Source organism: Cornus florida, unplaced genomic scaffold, assembly GCF_030987335.1.
Source record: "Cornus florida cultivar Cherokee Brave unplaced genomic scaffold, ASM3098733v1 CherokeeBrave_3.0.0_Hap2_Chr04, whole genome shotgun sequence".
Lineage (NCBI taxonomy): Eukaryota > Viridiplantae > Streptophyta > Magnoliopsida > Cornales > Cornaceae > Cornus > Cornus florida.
In genome coordinates, this window is record NW_026775574.1 from 54,915,278 (window position 1) to 54,930,498 (window position 15,221).

Genomic DNA, 15,221 nt, shown 5'->3' on the forward strand with positions numbered 1-15,221 from the left:
GGAAGTAGAAAATCAATGGATTTAATGGGACTAAATTGATTATTTAGATTGTTCTTTAAATTGTTTTGTATACAGTTGTTGTTCTGTTTTGATTTCATAGTATTATTTGATAGTATTATTTTGTTCATTAAATATTTTTGATATTAATCTATTTAATGTTAGAATAAAAAAAAAAATTATAAATAAATATTTGTTAGTTTTGATTGATCGATTCGAATTAAATTTTTATTTAATTTAATTAGATTCATTAAGAATTAGAATGCATGATTTAAGTTTACATGCTAAGTATGGAATTTAATTAATGTTAAAAGGATAACTTAATTAAATATTGTTGGATTAAATTATTTTGATCAATTGTTTAGATTTAAATTAATTTAATCAGAACATGGAGATGTACAATTTAGTTGATATGCATGGTAATTTCTTGTGTTGTAAATTAAATTATACTATTTGGAATTGATATTTTTACTCAAGTAAATGCAAAGAATGTGTTTATGATTTATATCATATTTTTGGATTATTAGATGTAAATATTATTTACATTATTCTTGGATTGGAAACTTTTATTTGGCTATTTTATGGATTAATGCACCATTATGGGATGGGGGCATATTAGGGACGGATTAACTTACTAGTTAAGTCCTACCTATTTTTTTAATAAGGGAACGGATTAACCACAGTGTTAAGTCCTACTTATTCGTGTCAGGTCAACGGAATAGTTGGATGACATAGTATTGAAATAATAATTGGATAGTTTATTTTTGATGGTTGGATAGGACGGATTTTAAATATATAATTATACACAATGATATGAGCTTGAGTCTCAGGATCAGTGGTTAGGGTGTGTATATTGCCAGGGATGTGTAGCTAGATATAGCGTAGTTGTGTACCCTGGTAGGTCTAGGTACTCATGCCCACTATATGTGCGTTTTGCATGTTGCCTACTATTCAGGTTGAGACAACTCTATAGTCTAGTGAGGTTCCTTTAGTGTGTATATATCTACATATGGACTATTTAGTTATTGCTGAATTAATTAGGATGTGTACGTGTATCGGGTCTCTGTTTGGAATGTAGTAGATTAGAACTTGTTTGTGGGCCTGACCCACCATTATTTTTCAGGTGTTCGTCAGTTCCAGTCTTAGAGATTGTTCGTGCCGAGCAGAAACAGTCATTCACTCTTCCGACTCTATGTAGGACTCGTCTTCATTAGTTACCTATTATTTTTATTTCGGTTCAGTTATTTCAGTTAGGATATTATTAGGGGTCCACAGGATGAATTCCCGAGTTGTAATTTAATTAATTACTAGTATCCGAAGATTGGAGGATTTTATTATTGAATTTTTTTTTTAACTATTATTTATTTGAGGATTTTAAAATAGGGATTTATTATTTAGTTTCTTTTCAGCTTATTTATTTATTCTTAATTCATCTTGTATTCCAATGCTTATTTAAATATTAATTGTTTGATATCCCTTGTATTCTGTGCTCGGACTTGATCACCCGTGGCTTTAGAATCGAGGGATATCACACCTGTGATTTCAGTAATGAAATCTCGGCGTCGTCCCTAAGTTTTCGGCAACTGCTAGCTTCCTTCAAGCCTTCTATGGGTTTGACTTAATCCACCACAACCCTCCCTTGATCCTCTCTATTCTTCTCCTTGGTAGCTCTTATGATTTCCTCTGTTCTCTCAACTCTCTCTTTGTTCTGTTTTATTTCCACTGTGCCGTAAATAAGGTTCTCCCAACCCTCAGCAAAAACTCATACACGTATATATATAGGCACTTAGAAAACCCTAATTAAACTAGAGATAAGGCAGAAACCCTAATCAAACTAGAGTTAGCCGATAAAATCATAATCATATACATATATAACAGATACCTATATGACGTCCCAATAAAACACTAATCTTAAATAAAGAAAAGAAAACAAATAATTAAATTAAAATAATAAATCAAAGAATTAAAACTACATCATTTAAATCAACTTACCAAATAAACCAATTCAATTAAATCAAATAACCAATTAAATTACACAATTAAATCAAATAATGAAAGAAAACAATTAAACACCCAAGCAACTAGTCACATAAAAATGAAATGAAAATAATTAAATTCCAATTTTATCCTATTTAAAACTAGGGGTATTACATTCTTCCCCCCTAACAAACGGAATTTCATCCTCGAAATTCACGAAACCTTGAATTATTTTAAAATTCATTTCCGTTTCATTGTGGACTCTGCCTCTGTGTATAGGCTCCCCCACATTCCAAATCTTCCAAGAACAATTTATGGGTCCAATATAAAGGAAACACAAAAATTATTCAACACTTAAATCGTATGTAGCAACTACGCATTCTGACCCAAATTTTGATATAGGGTAAATATCCATATACCGCCAAATTCCATAGCATAGATGTGTAAAACTTCTATGCAGCCCATCCCAATGTTGAAAACACTAACCAATAGGCTACCGCCTAAATGAAGAGAAACCATCAATGAGAAGTCAATTTAATTAATACATAAGAACTGACCTTCCTTAATAACGCTCCTTGCTTTCGCTATGGAAGACATTCCAAATCAACTGTTTCCTGATAGGAAAAACTATAGTGTACGAGCGGAACTAGTTATCACATCCTACTACTGCCTCCAAACTGCGCGTAATCCAACATAAAGAAGCGTATATCTCTCAAACGTATCATTAAATGAAGTTAGGGTCTAATTGTATAACCCCCGCTTCCATGTCAAACCAACAGGTAAGAGGTCTGCACCATATAAAATACAAAACCTTCTACGTTGTCATACTATCCTCCTTGTGCCAACAATATGAGAAGTGAAATAAGCACTTCCAACTTCCCATAAAAACCTAGGATACCTATCCCAAGTATCTCCTCCATGATTGAATATACATTCCCGATTCAATCCCTCGTCGAGAGATATGAAGCACAGTTATACCTCCGTTATAAATGCAATGTAGAACTAATGCGAAATACCAAAGTGAACATTACGAGAATTAGGTCTAGTAGCAAACTTGCTCAATCCGCCACTCTTAATCCGTATGGAATTAAAATTCCAATAGATATCGACAATTTCTACCAACCTTCCACTTCTGATTAGTCCTACCCCCATTTTAATTTAGGCAATGGCAAAAATCACTAATGAGATTTGGTTATCCATTTACTAGAACCGACATTTTATGTCTTGATGTTCCTTATAACCGTCCGTGTGCATCGAGAAAATTTCTACGAATTTTATACCTCAGTCACTCCCGATAACACTCACCGAATCAACGAATCCTCCCCTAGTACCTTAAGCTCTTTTCTGAATAAGGTAACACTGCCTCCAGGGTCAGCTCCGACATTGGAGGTTGACCCCCCCTTAATTTCCTTGATAAAAACAAGTGTCATTAGTTCACAAACTAAGAACCCCAACTCCTAATGTAACAACTAACGACAAACTCCTATCGGTTGTTACAAGCGTCCTCATCCATGTTCCCTTCCACCAGACAGAACTTAACGCAAAGTGCGAATCACCACGTTGATGTATCTAAGTCATCTTGTAATCCCCTCTATTCATATGAACTGATAGTTCACTAGTTCGAAATAAACAAGATCTGAGCTGATTTAATTTATAACTCAACCCTCAACTAAATCTGTAATAATGTTCTATCATTTCCACCTCAGTACAGAAAATAACTGCAAGGATTTTGTGATCTCTGATGATCCATCTCGACCATCTAATTTTGTTAGACTAGAAGAAAACCACTCTGTCCCTCCTCCTGACCCTTAAAAACTGCTTCAGACCGTGAGTGCATCATATTATCCGCCAGAATGAAGAAAGAACTAAGTGTTGTAACCCTCAGTCCTTGCATCCTCCAAAAAAGATCCAGGCTCAAAATAAGACATTTTGCAATAACTTTCATTAATTGCGCAATGGCCCCTCCAAAAAGTGAAAACTACACTTATGGCCCAGAATGAAAATATCTTCCTAAAATATTTTCTTAAAAACCCCTGAAATAAAATATCTTCAAAATATATTTACAAAAAACACCCCAAGAAAAGAAAATAATTTCAAAGAACTTTACATCCATGCCCCTATGGACACCGGGAGCAACCAGAGTACTTTCTTACAAAACTAAAGATACGTATTTCGTGGAAACCACTCAAGATGGAGACACGGGAAGTCAAAAATCAACTCCAAGCATGAGAAGTGAGGTTGTGCCAACAATGTGACAAATGGGAAAAGACAGAATGGGGAAAAGGACGAAATAACGCATAGTGTCCAAAAACGAAAAATGCGAAAATGACTCGGTCCTCAAAGGAAGTTGTCAATTCACATGAAAGAGTCTCAGAAACCAATTTTGAGCACTCGAGATGACATTAAGCGACACGAAGCAGAGCTCAAAAAAGAAAATTAAACGAAAAAAATTCATTCGTAAAATTTCAGGAAAAAGGAAAGGAAGGCAAATGACTGGGTCGTTACTAAGGCATCGAAATTTGAAGAGTCAATTTCCAAGCTCCCAGACCTCATGCCTCACCTCAAGGATCGAACACCATCACTTAAGGCTCAAGCCTTTAAAACCAAATGTTTTAGCCTGGTACCTAGTGCTCGAGCCCATAAAGCTTGGATTGAGCAATGCTAAAAAAGATGAAACCTGAGAATATTCTAAGTGTTAAAGAAAAAGATGCTTCGAAAAATAATAGAAGAAATTTGGCTAAGTGTCAAAGTAAAGATTGAGCACCATCAACTGAAGCTCAAGCACCAATTCAAAGAAGCTCGAGCCTAAACCTTAAAGCTCGAGCCTTTGTTCCTAAAGCTCATGCCTTCCATGACATGTCTGATTTAAAGTTACGGGGAATGTTCTCTTTGCAAGCCGTATCTCATTCCAGATGGGCCAGAAGACCTAAAAGCCCACCAGATCCTTATTTTCTTCTACAAAAGAAGGCATACGCCTTGATAGAAGAGGCCCGAATGTCCAAGTCCTTTTTACGGTGTGGTTTAGAATGCTGATACGGTGGTGGCTTTTAGGGTTTCTATAACCTCGAAAGTGAAGATCCTGAGAAGAGAAGTGTCGTTCGTGACGATGGAGATGACTCCAACATAGATGATATCCAACCGTGTCATGAGTAACTAATTCCTCTCTTAGGGCTCTGGTCATCGTCCTACCATAAGCTTAAGAGTATGCATTAAGGCAAGGGCCAAGTTTTATATTTATAATTTGCCACTACTACCTTTCACTAAAAATATAGTTAGGGCAAGTAGGGCTCGTCCCAAGGGATTGTGAGGGTCGCAAGAGGTTGTGGAATCAAAATTAAGGTTAGTAGGTCGAGTGATCAAAGAATTAGTTAGTGGTTGAATTAGGCTAAGATGTAATTTAAATTAGAGTAAACAATAATGCAATAGAGGTAAAATAAGAGAGAGAGAAATCTTAGGGTTTAGAGATCACCACTAAGCATAGCTCTTCTACACCCTTAATGAATGATTAATGAAGGGAAAGGCATGTATTGTAACAATGGTGTGTGTGTGGTTATTTCAACAAGCATGGATGACAAATTAAGCATACATTGTCTAAGCAACATAGTGGATAGCACAACATATCAAAGTAAGCCATTAATCCTTTCTTTAAGCTCACAACCAAACACATCACAAAATTAGAGAAATATGCCTCTTACATTCATGAGTATGGAACATCAAACAACAAGCATGGATTGTCCTCCCATTTAACATCTAGCTACCACTACACTACAACTAAGTTAATGACATGAAATCAAACTAATTAAATTAAGGTAGAGGCACAATCCATCAAGAAAAAAGCATGAACCATCAAATAAACCACAAGGACATTCCATTAAGCACTATGTCTTGACAATCTCAAGATCTATAGCATTAATAAACATAGACATGCATCAACAACACAAGAAATAGAGGCAAACACATGAACATCTATTCTAGCATACATAGACATATGGATAGAATGAAATGATCAATTGGAAGCATTAATAAACCAAAAAAATCATTGAATAAACAAGATCTATATATATAAATATGTCAAAACAAGTATCACAATACAAATCCCCTCAAAAAAACATAAATCAAGATGAAGAAAACATTTTTAGGGCTAACTCTAGCCCCAAGAGGATGTCTAGCCACTCATGGATGGTGTCCTCCAACCCTCAAAGGCTAACTCCATGGTAAAGATTTGCTCCTTGGTTGATGAAGAGTCTCCAATGGTGTCTCTAGCCTCCTCCTCCTCTAAGCCTCCAATAATAAGTATGAATCTATGAGTGAATAATCAATATGTCTCTCCTCTCCAAAGGTGGCTCATATTCCTTATATAGGTAGGTCATAAATCACCCAAAATAAGCTAGGCTAGTACAGCAAATATTCCCCAATGATTAGATATGAGACAACTTTTAGTGAGCTGGAATTTGGATTTTTCTCGGGATTTGGAAAGTTCGATCGATCGAACTTAAGGTTCGATCAATCGAACATAGCTGAGATCTATCGAACTGATGTTAGATCGATCCTGAATGAAGGCGCCTTTTTGGATAAAAACAAATCTGAGATATTTTGAAGATATTTTTGGGAAAAGGACAAAAGCGGTTGGTAGGGTGGTACAGCTGGATAAGATCTGGCATCTTGATAAGGACAAGAATGTTCGATCGATTGAAGAATAATGTTAGATCGATCGAACTTTTTGGATCTCTGAAAATGACATCATGGCTTGGATCTATCTTGAAGTGCTGAGATTGATGGAAGTTCAATCGATCGAAGACTGACGTTGGATCGATCGAAGATGCTGAAATTCCACCTTTGTGCTTCATTTTGCTCTACTTTGCTCCTTTCTTTGATTAATCCCAGAATTGCTTCATTTCTACTCTTATTTGGCTGAGTTAGCTTATTTAGGGGATAAGTACCTGAAAATGGGAATAACACGAAAACAATCTAAGACGGGAAAATAAGATAGATAAAGGTCCTAGAATACCTAAGCTTAAGGGGTTTAAATACGCACTTTTCAGCGCTCATCACACCCCAAACTTAAATATTGCTAGTCCCTAGCAATGAACTATAAAGTAAGGAAATGAAATGAACAACTATACAAGTATGAATCTAGAAAGCAATAAATGGATAACGCCACTTTCCTAGGGAATACGATTGCATTTAGCATATGCAACAAGCCTTTTAAACCCCCTAGGTTACCCTTAGTGGACGAGTGAAGTCTCGTGAGGGTTTCCAGAAATGATACCCACAAACATTAAACTTAATATCACAAAAGAGGTACCAATATTGCAAACAAGTATTGGGAGAAAACTACCTCAAGTATGCAATGTTTCAAACATTTCTAAGCAATCTCCCAAAATTTCAACATCAAGCAAGCAAGTATGGTCCTCCACACATCAAGAAAATGATCATGAAAATCAAAACAACACTAGAATCCTTTTTGAGTGGATCGGCATCAAGTGTGTTGCTATCTAAGCCAACTAAAGAAATGAGCACATCCTTACCCTCAAACTAGCACACAAATCTAGTACCGATCATCAAGACAAAAAGTGGACCTTTTATTAAAGCTTTATTGTTCTAGGTACATTTATTCTTTTCACTCAAATTTTTTTTTTTTTTTTTTTTTTATAGGATCAAAGATGGAAGCATGGTGCAATGTAGTGATCTATTAAGCTTTCTAGCGATTCATGAGATCGAGCGTTAGGTCAATGACTCCCAAACCAGACGGCTTTAGGGCATTAGGCGTTCAAACACCCCTACAGACTTACAAGCTCAAATCAATTAGGCAACAAATCAAAATAACCTCTATCTAATCATTTCCCACTTCTCACATTTTGGGATAAGTCCTCACTTTTATTACTTTTGTAACTTTTTTTTTTTTTTTTTTTTTTTTAGAATAAACAAGTTCAATTATTAAACTAGAGTTTGGGCCCTCCACCTTTCGGCGTGAGAAGTTCAGTGCTTGATGAGGCTAGAATCCCGGCTACTTAGTGAAAAGGGGTTGTTATCCACCTTTATCAAGAATGAAAGCTTTCAATGCACTACTAGCCCAATTGGAATATAACCAATTCAATAATCAACAAAGCATATACCCCACAAATGAATGCTAGTGTAAGCCTGTGCTAGTGTAGAATCCTAAAGTGAATCTCAAAATAATCACAAAATCAGGATGATGTGGACCACAAGTGCAAGCAAGATATTAATCTTTCAAAAAATTTACTCCTAAATGGCATCTACAAGGCATACAAGGAGTATTGGACTCTCAAGTCAAGCAATTTTTAAATTTTAAGCAATATAGTCCTCAAAAGATCAAAATCATAGCTAATCATGGACCAATCATAGAAAATCCCTCAAATACACAAGTCATGCTCAAAAATTTGGAATTTAAAAACAAACACTACAAAGCACCATTACCCCCAAACTTAAATGGCACAGTGTCCTCAATGTGCAAAGAGAACAAGGGAAAGAGTATACCAGTGCAACTGTAGCAAAGAATAGCCGGAACAGAATTATCCAAAGTAGGTGGCATAGCCCCCCGAAACTTGGGATTAACTGTGGTCCTGAAATTTTGGCACTTGGATAAAACTCATCAGATAACAAAAAGGAATAATCATATTGCACAGTGGACATGCAAGTGTAAATGGGATAACTAAAAATAGAGAGAGGTATAAGGGTGGTCCTAAAATTTTGGGCAGTACTCTCTCTCACTAAAGTTATTGGGATGCACCTGATGGAGTCAAATAAATAGCAATAAGAATATGAAATATGACATCCATACAGAAAATATATATAGATAAAAATAAAATAAAGTACAGTATATCTAATATCAAAGCTGACACACATGGCTGCAAAAATAATGATATAATAGTATCAAAATAAGCAGAGATCACAGATATATGAGAGGATAGGGATAGAGAGGTCAGGAGGATGAGGTAGGATGGGCAGAGCGCGCTCCGCGGATGTCTCTAGATAGATCCCTGAATGCGGTCATGACATCCGTGCGGAGGGTAGCAATGTCAGCTCTGATGGCAACAGTCTCAGCTCTGATGGATGCCACTGAGTCCTCCAGAGTCTGAAGCCGCTCTCCAAAGCTGGGGATGTGGTCTGGAGCCTTAGGTGATGGATCTGGAGAGTAATGATCCTGAGTCTGCTCCTTATCGTGTATGGGTGATCCAGCTAGAGAGTGCTGCTCTGGGTCCTCGGCTGGCTGCTCTAAATCGATGTCCATATGCACGACAGCCAGACCTACTGGTACATCATCCGCTGCCGAGTCTGCTGCTGCTGCTGCCTCCTCAGCCTTTAGCTCCTCTGTAGCCACTACTTGATAATAGCATTGTAGCTCTTATCCCAGTCCTTCTTCTCAAAGATACCGGATCCTCTCTCAGGGGGCTCCCGTGGCTGGAAAAGGTAGTGCAGATCTCATAGAATCTAGGTGATGAGGTGGCCAAATGAGAGGGACTTGGGCCGCCTGGGCCGGTCCCTGCTGATATAGTCTTCATATAGCTTCCTTATCATGCACCAGATGAGAGAAGGGATAGACAGCCAATGCCCTAAATAGAAAGCATATAAGGCTATAAGAAAGTCGTTGCGCCTTTGAATCTTGTGGCAGGCCATAAAGACGTTTCGGTAGAGCACCAAATTAAAGAACCATAAATCGTCTAGGAGATAGGTCCGGGTGGCGAAGGTCTCACCAGCAGCATGATGGCCTGTAAGAAGGATGGCCATATCTGCATATGAAGGCCTATATAGCCTGGGATATAGCTCCTGTAGCTCCGAAGGACAGAGATGGGGACACCGGCAGGATCTGGATAATGTGTCCACAGTGATAGAAATCAGGTGGCCATCAATAGAGGTCTGTAGCTCCTCCGGGTTACGCGGGGCAGGCTGGAGGTTCTGGTAGAACATCCAGACTAGCCTCGGGTACACTAGGAAAGTGACATGGGTAAGAATGGCTGCCAGGCCTCTCCGGATAATATCGTCATATGCCGATCAGGTCAGCACCGACTGGGAGAAATAGTCTGTATCAAAGAAGGACTCATACGCCATCTACAGGCGTGAGTATCTCAGCAATGGCCGGTCAAGATCAAAATCTGGCTGAGCTGGTAGAGATGAAGTGTGTGCAGTCTCAACATCAGCCTAAGGGGAATGAGCTGCGCCAGCATCAGAATGTAATCTACTGTTAGAATGAGGAGACTGTGGTGCAGTGGACTCATGTGAGGGCTCTGCTGGCTCCTCTGTCCGCTGTCAAACTCTCCTCGAAGTGTCATCGGGAATGGGATCCTGGACATGAGACAGACCAGCCTCATCGCCTGGTCTGCGTCTATCTCCAGTGTGAAAGTGACCGCGAGCTACGGTCTTAACTCAAACCATAGTCTGCAAATTAAAAAGAAATTCAAAGGGAAGTCAGTGCCAGAATAAAGAATAAAAAGCACAGTTAGAATCATATATGTCAAATAAGATAGACAAAACAGATATGACATGAATCTATGCAAGTGACAGATAAAGATGTGAAACATGCTAGATAAGATAAATATGAGATGTGTCTAATGTGAAAAACACAGGCATTGGCACATATAAGGTAGCATGGCACATAATAGATTACATATGAAGTGTATGCAGCAAATATATGAAGTTCGATCAATCACAAAAATTGTGAGATCGAGCTGACAAAAGGAACTTCGATCAATCTAAGAAAAAGTTCGATCGATCGAACTCTGCGAAGAATGGGGACAGTCACAGATCTGTGACGCGGATGGCACAAGGGCCTCACAAATGGGTTTGTGGGCCCCTCAACACAACATATCATCAAATTGGGTCACTTAACAAGGCCCATAACCTCAAAATCAAATCAAAACTACAAAATATATAACCATATATACATATATATATACATATATATACAAAAAGCTTCAAGCCGGCAACAATTAAGGTTTTCAGCATCAAACATCCTAGATCTAACATTTAGAGCATGTATAAATCAAATCAAACCTTTAAATCACAAGATGAGGCTCGGATTTTACCTCAAGCTATGAGAGAAGGTGAGAAAAGGATGGAGATGCAAAGATGAGGGAGAGTTTCACGAAGAGGGGAAGCCCGCCGGAGATGGGGTTGTCGGAGGTGGAGAAGATGAGTGAGAGACGAGAGAGAAAGCAAGGGTGGGGCTTCACAGAGGTTGGATCGATCTTTGAGGATCGATCTAACCCTATATCTATTTTAAAAACACCCCTGAACCAGTTTGATCGATCGAACTGAAGTTTCAGATCGATCGAACTTGCATCGATCTCAACTTTGATTTTTTGGAATTTTGATTTTTGATTTTTGATTTAAATAATTTTTGAAAAATAAAATAAAATAAAATAAAAATATTTTTGGATTTTAAGATGTAAAAAGTCAAAACAGAGTCAAAGCAATGAATTTTCAAACTTGAGATTGATCTGAACAAGAGTTCGATCTATCTGACAAATAGCAAAAATATGCAGGTTTTTTAGTTCAAAATTTTTTTCAAAGTGTGGGAACTCAAGATCGATCCAATAATGAAGTTGGATCGATCGAAGATCTTTAGATCGATCCAGGAAAGCTTTCGATCGATCTAACAGAGAGCAAAAATATGCAGGTTGATGCAGGCTCAAAATTTTTCTAAGTGTTGAAACTCAAGATCGATCGAAGGTCTTCTAATTGATCTAACAGAGAACAAAAGTATGTAGGTTTTCTTGGATCGATGAAACAGAGAGTGATTTGGATGCAGGTTTGCTACAGGAATGAAGTTCGATCGATCAAACCTCATTTTGAGATTGATCGAACTTATGCAAAATACTCAATTATGACAAGAAAGTGCATATAATCCTTATCACAGTTCCTAGCAATGTATATGAACTTAAAGCCAATATCTAGACTTCGAAAGAAATGAAATTAAAGATAGAAATGAGGAAGGAATAGGGTTTTGACACCCTACGAAATGCTTTGCTAGTCTTTAACGTCTCTAGCAAGACGTTGGGCTCTTTTAGCCCAGATCAAACATCTTGTAGTGCATCCCCTCCTTAATGGGGTGATGAATGCCTTGAGCTCCACCCAACAAATGGTCCCCTAGAGAACTTGTTGAATTAGGCTCAAAGGAACTTTTTGGTCCTTGGTCAAAACAATCTTTAGGCTTCCATGTCCTTTCAAAGCAAGATTTTGAAACAACTTTCTTTGGTTTCAAGGTTGAAGATGGACTATTTGAAACTTTGGTCTCACACAAAAACTCAATTCCTTTGCATTTAAGGTCATGACATTTCTCTATAACATTAACTTTTTCATGCTTGTCAAATGAATTCAGGGTTGGATTGAAAATATTCAACTTCACCTTCATGTGGCCAAATGAGATCTCCATTATCCCCGTCCTACAATTGATGTCGGCATTCGCGGTTGCCAAGAAAGGACAGCCAAGGATAACGGGAATTTGGCTCTTAGGATTAGGGACCGGTTCCGTGTCAATGACAACGAAATCAACGGGGAAGAAAAACTTATCAATTTTAATCAAGACATCTTCAATGATACCCCTAGGCTTCTTGATAGATCGGTCGGCAAGTTGCAAAACCACCGACGTCGGTTTCAAGTCTCCTAAGCCTAATTTCACATACACCGAATATGGAAGAAGATTGACACTCACTCCTAAGTCTAGAAGAGCCTGATTAATGACATGGTCACCAATGATGCAAGAAGTAGTAAGTGAACCGAGGTCCTTAAACTTTGGAAGAGTGTTATGTTACAAAATTGAGCTTACTTGTTCGGTTAAGACCACTTTCCTAGGTACTTAGCTTTTGTTCTTCCTCTTTTGGGTGCATAAGTCTTTTAAAAACTTGGCATAAGCTGGAATTTTCTTGACTACATCCAAAAGTGGAAGATTGAATTTCACTTGCCTAAACACATCCATAATTTCATTGATTTTGGCCTTTTGTTTGTCATTTGAAATGGATCCTTTTAAGGCATTCGAAAATGGAGCTTTCGGTTCAAAAATCTTTTCACAATTTTTCTTTGAAGTCACTTCAACACAAGAAGTTTTCAAATTATTTTGCAAATCTTTCTTTTCAAAATCACTTTTCAAATCACTTTTCAACACATTCTTATTTGAAAAATCATGTATATGCAATGAAGGAGGAATAGGATGTGAAACGGGACGGGTGTCAATTTTGAGTTGCACTGGTTCACTCTCTTCATTAGACATACCCACTTGGTTGTCCACAATTTTCCCACTTCTCAAGGTTGTCACTGCATTGATATACTCTATTGTGTGACCTTCCGAAGAGGAATGAGTCTCCACAACACATTATTGCTTTGGTGGTGCATTCAAAGGCATTTTCCATTTCTCTCTAGCATTTAAGGTACTAGCTATTTGCCCTACTTAGGTTTCTAGCTTTGGAATGGATTGAGAGTGAGAATGAAGCAATTGAGTATTAGCCTCTAAAGTGCCTAGAGCGGTCAAAACTTTCTCTTCAAAGGCGAGACTCCTAGAATTCCCTTGATAATATGATTGACTTGGAAAATGAGAATTAGAGAATTGGTTTCCTTGTGATTGAAATGGTCTATAACCTTGGGAACTTTGGCTTTGCATTAGAGGTGGAATGTATTTTCCTTGGAAACCGCCTTGGGGATGGTTTGAGCCTTCCCCTTAGTTTTTCCAGGAAAAATTCAGATGATTCCTCCAACTTGGATTATAATGATTGCCATAAGGATTGTTCCCATGATTAACAAAAGTTGCATTGACTTGTTCATGATGCTCACCTTGCACATGTCCCTGGGGACAATTGGAAGTAGAATGTAAAACACTTGAACAAGTCATACATGTCTCATTAGATGTATAATGTGAATGGTTAGGAATGGAAGATACTTGATTTGCCGAGTTTTGGTTGATTAAAAATTGATCAAACCTTTGAGATAAGGATTTCATCTCGGCGGCTATTTCATTGGAATGGTCGACTTGGTGCAAGCCAACACTCTTTCTTCCACTAGAATTCATACCATTCTTAGAAGATAGAGTTCGATGCAAAGAATTTTTACTCATGCTCTCATAAAGACGCCACATGACATCCTCATGCCTATCAATGTAAGAGCCACCCATGGAAGTATCAACCATGCCCTTATGATTGTTCGATAAGCTCTTAAAGAAATATTGAACTAATTGCCATTTGGGCATGTCATGATGTGGACACTTCCTAAGCAATTCATTAAAGCATTCCCATACCTCATGGAATGTTTCCCCATCCCCGTGTGAAAACTCTCGAATTGAAGTTCGCATGGCATTGGTCTTGGAAACCGGATAGTACTTCTTCAAGAACAATTGTTGCATTTCTGCCCAAGAAGTTATTGAAAAAGGCCTAAGATTGTTAAACCAATATTTTGCCTTGTCTTTTAGGGTGAATGGAAAAAGTTTAAGCCTTAAGACCTCATCCGGCATGTCCGTATATTTTACGGTGGAACAAACTTCAAGAAACTCATCCAAATGCTTATAAGGTTCTTCACTTGGAAGTCCATGATAGTTAGGAAGCATTTGAATGGTTTGTGGTTTGATCTCATAGTGATGTGCTCTAAATGGTGGTAATTGAATGCATGTGGGCGCATTATATTCATTAGGCACATAGTGATCTCTCAAAGCAAGGGGAGGATTAGTAATTGGAGGTGCAACATTGGCACCTTGATTGCCTTGAATAATGGGTGGTGGTGGAGCATAAATTGGCCTTGGCATTCCCAATGGAACTTGGCCTTATTGTTGTGGTGGATGAATGAATGGCCTTGGCATGCCTAATGGTACTTGCATGTTATCATGATGCACATTGGGGTGGAGGATACCTTGTTGGTCTATGTGACCAAGGTCCTCCATATGGTCCTCATTGTGTCCTTCCATTAATGAAATGGATTGACTAGAACTACCTCTTCCCTTAGGGTTTCGAACAATGGATTCAAGACGAAAATTTAAAGGGACAAGAGTGGGTCTCAATGATCTATGACCATGCATGCACAATGCAACACAACAAGTAAAAATGATAAACACTCCACCTTCACAACAAATCAACAATCAACAAACTTCCTCCACATACATTGTTCCCATACTCCCATGCTTGAACAACATGCAAAGAAAAGTAAAATTGCCTCCACGAGGGCTCACGATTTATCTAAGAATTGAAATACAAGCCTCTACACAGGCCGACGATTTAACTGGAGATTGAGTTAGAAAGATCTCACAAAGG

General features: G+C 37.9%; 1 pseudogene; it reads left to right on the plus strand.

Annotated features, from left to right (window-relative positions):
- The first annotated feature begins 14,168 nt into the window (after positions 1 to 14,168).
- Positions 14,169 to 14,267, plus strand: LOC132305818 (small nucleolar RNA R71; annotated as a pseudogene).
- Positions 14,268 to 15,221: the final 954 nt, after the last annotated feature.